This window comes from Branchiostoma floridae, chromosome 11 (genome assembly GCF_000003815.2).
Source record: "Branchiostoma floridae strain S238N-H82 chromosome 11, Bfl_VNyyK, whole genome shotgun sequence".
In the NCBI taxonomy this organism is placed as follows: Eukaryota; Metazoa; Chordata; class Leptocardii; order Amphioxiformes; family Branchiostomatidae; genus Branchiostoma; species Branchiostoma floridae.
Window position 1 is genome coordinate 17,043,863 of NC_049989.1, and position 6,871 is coordinate 17,050,733.

The 6,871-nt window shown below is 38.6% G+C and overlaps 1 long non-coding RNA gene across 2 annotated transcripts; it reads right to left on the minus strand.

Annotated features, from left to right (window-relative positions):
* Positions 1-913: 913 nt before the first annotated feature.
* Positions 914-6,871, minus strand: LOC118425926. 2 transcript variants are annotated; one of them, XR_004832342.1, is made up of 5 exons: positions 6,127-6,871; positions 2,494-2,589; positions 1,979-2,094; positions 1,804-1,871; positions 914-1,492 (listed from the first exon to the last, which is right to left on the minus strand). It is a non-coding gene; the product is annotated as an uncharacterized LOC118425926 (long non-coding RNA). The 2 variants fall into 2 exon arrangements; XR_004832341.1 differs by lacking the exon at positions 6,127-6,871 and having other exon boundaries at positions 2,494-4,689.

Genomic DNA, 6,871 nt, shown 5'->3' on the forward strand with positions numbered 1-6,871 from the left:
CCCTAACAAACACACTTTCCTGGTCTAAACACATTGAAACAACCTCCACTAAGTCAAGAAGATCTGCTGGCCTACTGTGTGCACTGAGAAAGAAGGTACCAAAGGATATCCTGCTCAGACTGTACAAAACCATCACCAGACCTGGTCTGGAGTACGCCGACGTCGTTTGGGCTGGACTCACCAAGCGCGACGAAACAAAACTGGAATCAATTCAATACCAAACTGCCAGACTGATCAGCGGACAACATGGACTCCCGTATCCGTCATACCAATCCCTGTACACCCAGCTATCCCTTCCATCACTGCAGTTCCGACGACAATTCCACACCGCTGTCACCCTGTACAAGCTCCTCAACGGTCACTGCCCTCCACACCTTCAAACCCTGATACCCAGAACCCGTGCGTCTGCTACTGAGTCACGTTACTCCCTCAGGAACAGCGACCACCTGACATCTGAACTCACTAAGTCCACCAGAGGCCAGAAAACATTCATCTACAGAGCAACAGCACTCTGGAACACTCTCCCTACTGCTACTCGCACAGCCACCTCTACTGCTTCCTTCAAAAGAAAACTGTGGGAATGTCTAGGCAACCCTTACGCATGGTAAATTAGTCATACACGTGTATATACAGACCCTGACCTCTCATTGCAAATGATTGTTGTCGATGATATGATGTTAATATATACTCCATTTTAGATGATATGTAAGTTATCCTACACCATGTACATACAAATGTTCTTTCTTTTAATTTGTATTGTTTATGTGTTTGTCAGCAGGGCTAGCCCTTTGTAATAGCCATAGGCTAGTTGGGCAGCCCTGGCTGTGTGTTCGGTGCAGCCAAACCAATAAATAAATAAATAAATAAGGACGAGAGTCCTCTATTGAGTCAAATCTGTCCTCGGAGCAAAGAGTTGTATTTGTAATAAAAACTTTCTAGTTGCATTTTTATTGTTCATAGAACATTACATTTGATTCAAGAAATCAGTTTTTTTTCTCCCTTCACATTAATAAATTAGATAAATTATGGTCATATTCAAGTTTTTATTGTGTATCCTTGAAATGATTTCTCATAGCAATAACTTCTATGCAGTGCACACTTATGAAATGTAAAATCAAATTTTGAGACAAATCTATTTTAGAAATGATTGATACAATCAATAGAATTAAGGTACCACATTGAAGCTTATATTTTGACATAAACCCTCTGCATCTTTTTTTTCAATATATAGTAGTCTAACAGGGCTTTTTCACCAAAAATCATGATACATTAACTAGAGTTATTCATGTCCAAATCTACACACAATAACGCTTCCTCCAGTTCCACACAACTCACTGAGAAGCCCAAACTTTCAGTTACAGATCACAACAGAAAAAAATAGTAAGAAAATGAAACCAAAATAAACGATAATAAAGAATTATGAAGACGTGCTCGCAAGTGGGTAAACCTGCACGTTGTATATGGCGTTATCGATAGTCATGTCTCGGGGTACCTGAAAATAAAAGAGACACTGTTAAATGTTGCAACTGTTGTAACAAATGTAATTGACTGTGGCTTTGTCTCTACATGTACTTACATATGGAAAGCACTTACTTATTGAAAGCAATAAAGTTCACTGAAGGAGAGAGATCAGGAAAAACTAAAGAACCGGTAAATGTGTTTAGAAAATGTTGTTGACTAATGTCATGGCGTCAACTTAAGTCACACAATTTAGTTTGACGATTGTCCTTCTGTATCTCTACAAATATCAGTATTAACTGAGTACCGTCTTTTCTAAGTCCGTACAAGACGAAGTACTTTTACCTGTTCACTGTCCCCGAACGCAGGGTGTTCCCTCCCTGCTGGGCTCAGTTCGAGGAGGGTGAGAGAGACTGAAACAGAAGTATATCGTTATTATTTAGGCCATCATTAATGTTTGTAAATTCTAATAAAAGTGCACGTTACAAAGAAAGTTCTAAATTAACACCATTTTGCTTACCAATGTTTCAACGCCTCTCCCGTTCCCGGGCCTTCCCAAGAACTGTCCCATCTGGCATGGACAGACGAACATTTGGTGCTATAGCTGCAGTTGAAGCCGATGCTTTTGCCATTCTCCTACAGAAATTATATGTTAAATGTGTAATTACTGTCATCAACAAGATTGTATTTGCGGGACGTTGTTGTTCTAGTTGTCCAAATGAGGACCTAATTTGCATAAACTATCTGAACATGCTATTAAAGCCTTTCCTATCATAAGTTGTTATTTGGGTGGAGGAGAGGATAAAGTCATATAATTGATGCAAGTAAGAACCTCATTTGTATAATTCAAGAGAAATAAAATTAATATACCATTCGTAAAAGTTAACATAATTTGGCGTTGGATGTTTCAGCTTTTCTACAAACATAATGAGTTGAGTATGTAATTATTGATGTAAGAAATTAGATTGACACATGACATGTTGGCTTATTCAATAAAATGGCAACTTCTCATGCCAATAGAAGTTAATACCTTACCTTCCTTGTGGTCTCGTCATACGTTCTGTGCTTTCAGCACGTTGCAACATCTTGTCGGATCCTCATCCATGGTAAATTTGGGTAGGTACGTGCCACCTGCGAAATAGGATACACGAGTTAATGCATCATGAATGATTTAGTTGGTGTTCTTTATTTGCATATCAACTCATACTCCAGCTTTAAAACAAGCTCTTCCGTATATCTCTTCATCGTCACCGACACAAGGTAGTGGCGAACACAGGGGATAATTAGATATAATCTTTTTACCATGTCCACGTCCTTTGTGAAGTTTTTTCACGTCATTGCGTCTCGACTGTACGTGATAGCGGTCGAGGGCTGCTCGGCATTCCGTCTAGAAAATGGCTAAATACATTGTCATTTATTTTCATTGTTGTTTGAGCTTTCCTTTAATGCCTAGCTCAGTGTTCTTTTCACAAAACATTTTGAATAATTACAAAAGTGCAACCCCAAATATGAAAGCATGCATTCAGTTAATGATGTTTAAACGGAAGACTAACTATCCCTTGAATATCGACGTAATCCTACGTCAATAGCATGGAAAAGGTAAATAGAAGTTTTTCCAATAGTTGTTTCTTCCTTTGGAAAAATGAATTTTATCTATCCAAGCAATTAAATGTCAGTCCGAGTTCTGAAATGTCAATTCTATTCTCTGACATTCCATTTTGCCGACTAAAAGACAGGATACAGAAATTGCACATGAGATAGAGTATTATTGCTTATTTGAATTCATCACACAGTGTTTGGGAGGGCAAAACAGGTTCGAACAACCTTTACAAGTTGCCCTCCCACACATCAAAATAACAGTACATACAAATCAATAACATACAAGCAACAACATCAATACATACAATACAGGTCATAATACAGGTCATATATATATATGGAAAGCATGATCTGTGTAGCACTACTTATAAAACTATTGCCTAGCGCGGCCTCAAAGCCACACATGAGCCACACCCACAAGAAGTGGACCAAGTGCAAGGTTGGTCAAGACTGTATTGTAAACTGAGTTTGTCATAGGCAGACTTTACCAACTTGTGCTTTAATGCTAAAGCATCAGACTGATTGGCTGCTAGCTGTCCGATACAACGGAGGCCAGGAGCCAACAAGGTCCAGATTGTTACCAGTCTAGGAATGTAGGAGTGATGGAACGCTGAGGTCTTAGATCTAATAGGAGTAAGCATGAAGGATCTAATACTTCTAGTCGGCCTTGTGGGAAATGACACATATTTCTCCACAGTTGACCTCGATTTAACAAAAAGCATAATGTCACACACCTCCCACCTGTACGTGAGTGGTAGCAGTTGTAGTGCTGTCAGTCTTTCATTCTGTAACTGGGGTCCTAAAATTAATTTAGTAGCTCGGCGCTGCATGCACTCCCTCTACTAAGGACATGAGTTTCCTAGACTGGGGAGACCACAATGGAGAACTGTATTCTAGGATGCTTCTGACCAATGTGGTGTACAGTGCCTTACGGACATCGGTGTGCGTTTGATGAAACCCAGGACGGAGTTCGCCTTAGCTACCATTTTAACAATGTGGTTGTCCCACAGCAGATCTGGCCGCACAATAAACCCATACTTGTAACAGAGGCTACAACAGAGTCAGATATATGATATGTACAGTGTACAGGATTGGCTTCTTAGAACGGGTCAGGCGTAACAGTTTGCATTTGGAAGGATGAAATGACTCCATTTGTACATAGCAGTAATGTAATCTTGTAACTTAGTGCAGTCGTAAAAATTGTTGTATCGAAAGAGAAACGTTAGAAACACCAGCCTTAGCCTTAGATTTTCCAAAAACTTCGGTGATATACCGAAACCTTATGTTACAAATATTTATAGTTCCAAACTGCCAACAGAAATGGCAGACACATTTTGATATATGCTCACTTAATTGGAAGAAGATTTGGAAAATGCTAGGCACAACTTCATGTAAAGAAACACAAATAGCTGAGCTTAATTACAAACTACTTTATCAAATTTTACCATGTGGTGAGAAATTCAACAAATGGAAAATACAAGATGAAGAAGGTCACGTAGGTGATCCTATATGTAAACTAGAGTTCGGCGACCTCATACCTCCATGAAAATTTAGAGCTTTCATAAATATTATGCAATTGACTAACAAATTAACATAGTTTATGCATGGTGTTGTTCATCATTGGCTAACGTACACATGTCACAATTATAAAATTCCCATTATTAATCATAAAGTGGTTTTGCAATTATTACATAAATTATGCATATAAGTTCCTCATTACCATATTTGGTATCTGCTTATATATCACCTATCATAATTAACATGACTTGTGTTACATTTATTGAAGTCCAGTTATTGAAAACAATGGAACTATACAATTTCCTCATTAATTATGCAAATCAAGTCCTCATTTGCATAACATGTATATCATTATGAACATCTTTGCCTAAGCTACCTGCATGCCTAAAATGCAGGCAATCCGTCGTTCCTTTCTGCAGTTATCCTCTTTGGAGTGTCTTGACAAAAACACCCCTGCAGTTCAACAATTAAATGTTAGGGGGCTGAAACTTGCCCCATTTGTTTATGGCACTAAAAGCTATCTACCACCTAAATGTCAAAACCATAGCATGTCTGGAACAAGAGATACATTGAAAAAACTGCTATGATAGAATATTCTCATTAATTATGCAAATGTGCTCCTATTTTGCATAATTGGTATCTTATCTTGTACAACATTGTCTAAGGTACCTACATACCAAAAATCATGAAAATCCGCTGTTCCCTTCTTGAGTTATCCTCATCAGAAGTTTTTGACAAAAATGCCCCTGCTATCCCAAAACTAGACGCTAGGGGGCCCAAACTTATGTCACTTCTTCCTGAGCACAAGAGCTATCTAACACTCAAATATCGTGACCATAGTATGTTCAGAACACCTAGATAGCAAAACCGGAAGTTGCGCTGCAGTACCAAGGGGAGTCGCTAGGGGGCCCAAAATCTAATCATTTCCAGCTTTCATCACACACTACCAACACATCAAGTATGAAACCAATCCACCCAACCGTTCTTGAGTTATTTTGTTTACACACACACAGACACACACACACACACACAAACGCAGGGTAAAATATAACCTCCATGACATTTCATGGAGGTAATAAATGTTCCATGCCGGTTCTTCACAGGGGAAATTGGTGTAGAAAATTGTAAACAAAAAAATCTAAATAACTTATCTGACGGCATTAATTTGGCATCACTGTGGTAAATACATTGAATACGAGCGATCAGCCCTTAGAATATAAACTCTACTGACAAAAACGTCATATGTGCTTTAACTTCTATGAATGGAAGGGTATGGATCTTTTTCTCAATACACTGAGCGTAACGTTGAATACATACAGATTGTTGTATAATATCTAATATCACGCTTGGCCCACAAGACATAAGACATCACCTATCAAAACTTTATCCACAGGGCAATATCTATGCAATATTATCATCAGTATAACCTAATAACTTTGTCACTTAGAAACCTTCATATGTATCTAGTGGAGTACTCATATATTCGGAGTGACAGTTCAGGCTCGACTCAAAGGGTTGACAAGTAGATAGTTTTAAACACTTTGTACTTACCAGCTGGTCTTATCTTCAGTCCAAATAAACTCCTGCGCGAAAAAGGACCACCCTTGACATTCAAAGATTGCAACAAACTCCAAGAAAAAAAGGCATCAAACTCGTATTTAAAGCCAGAGAATTTTCCTGCAGTACGCAGTTGTAACAGTGTATGTTATCTGACCTGAAAGGTCATCTCCCAGATGCTACACGACCTCCTTTGACCTCCTGTACTAGAACAGGAAGTTGATGTCCTGCCGTTGGGATATGCCAGCTGCCGGCGCTTGCCAGTTGAGAATTGACCTCAGTGACCTCTGGAATTCCATAAAGCTTCCTTACATATACACTGTACACCAGATTTTCGGAGCAGAAGAATTTTCCTGATTGTTCATATCGCATTATTTCCTCGAGATCATACCTTTGTCAAGTAATTTTGCCTCATCACATACATTGTGAATGATATACTTAATTATTTGGATTCATTATTTCTTGCCACATCACATGCTGGAAAAAAATTCAGAAAGGTTATGTAACATGTCACATTAATTATGGAAACTACGTCGTGATCTAAATCTTTCCCGTGTTCATGTTCCAACAGACATAAATTACATGTGTTGCATTTATTGAAGTGGAGTTATGGATAACAATTGACTTATACAAATTCCTCATTGATTATGCAAATTAAGTCCTCATTTGCATAACATGCATATCATTATGAACATCTTTGCCCAAGCTACCTGCATGCCTAAAATGATGCCAATCCGTC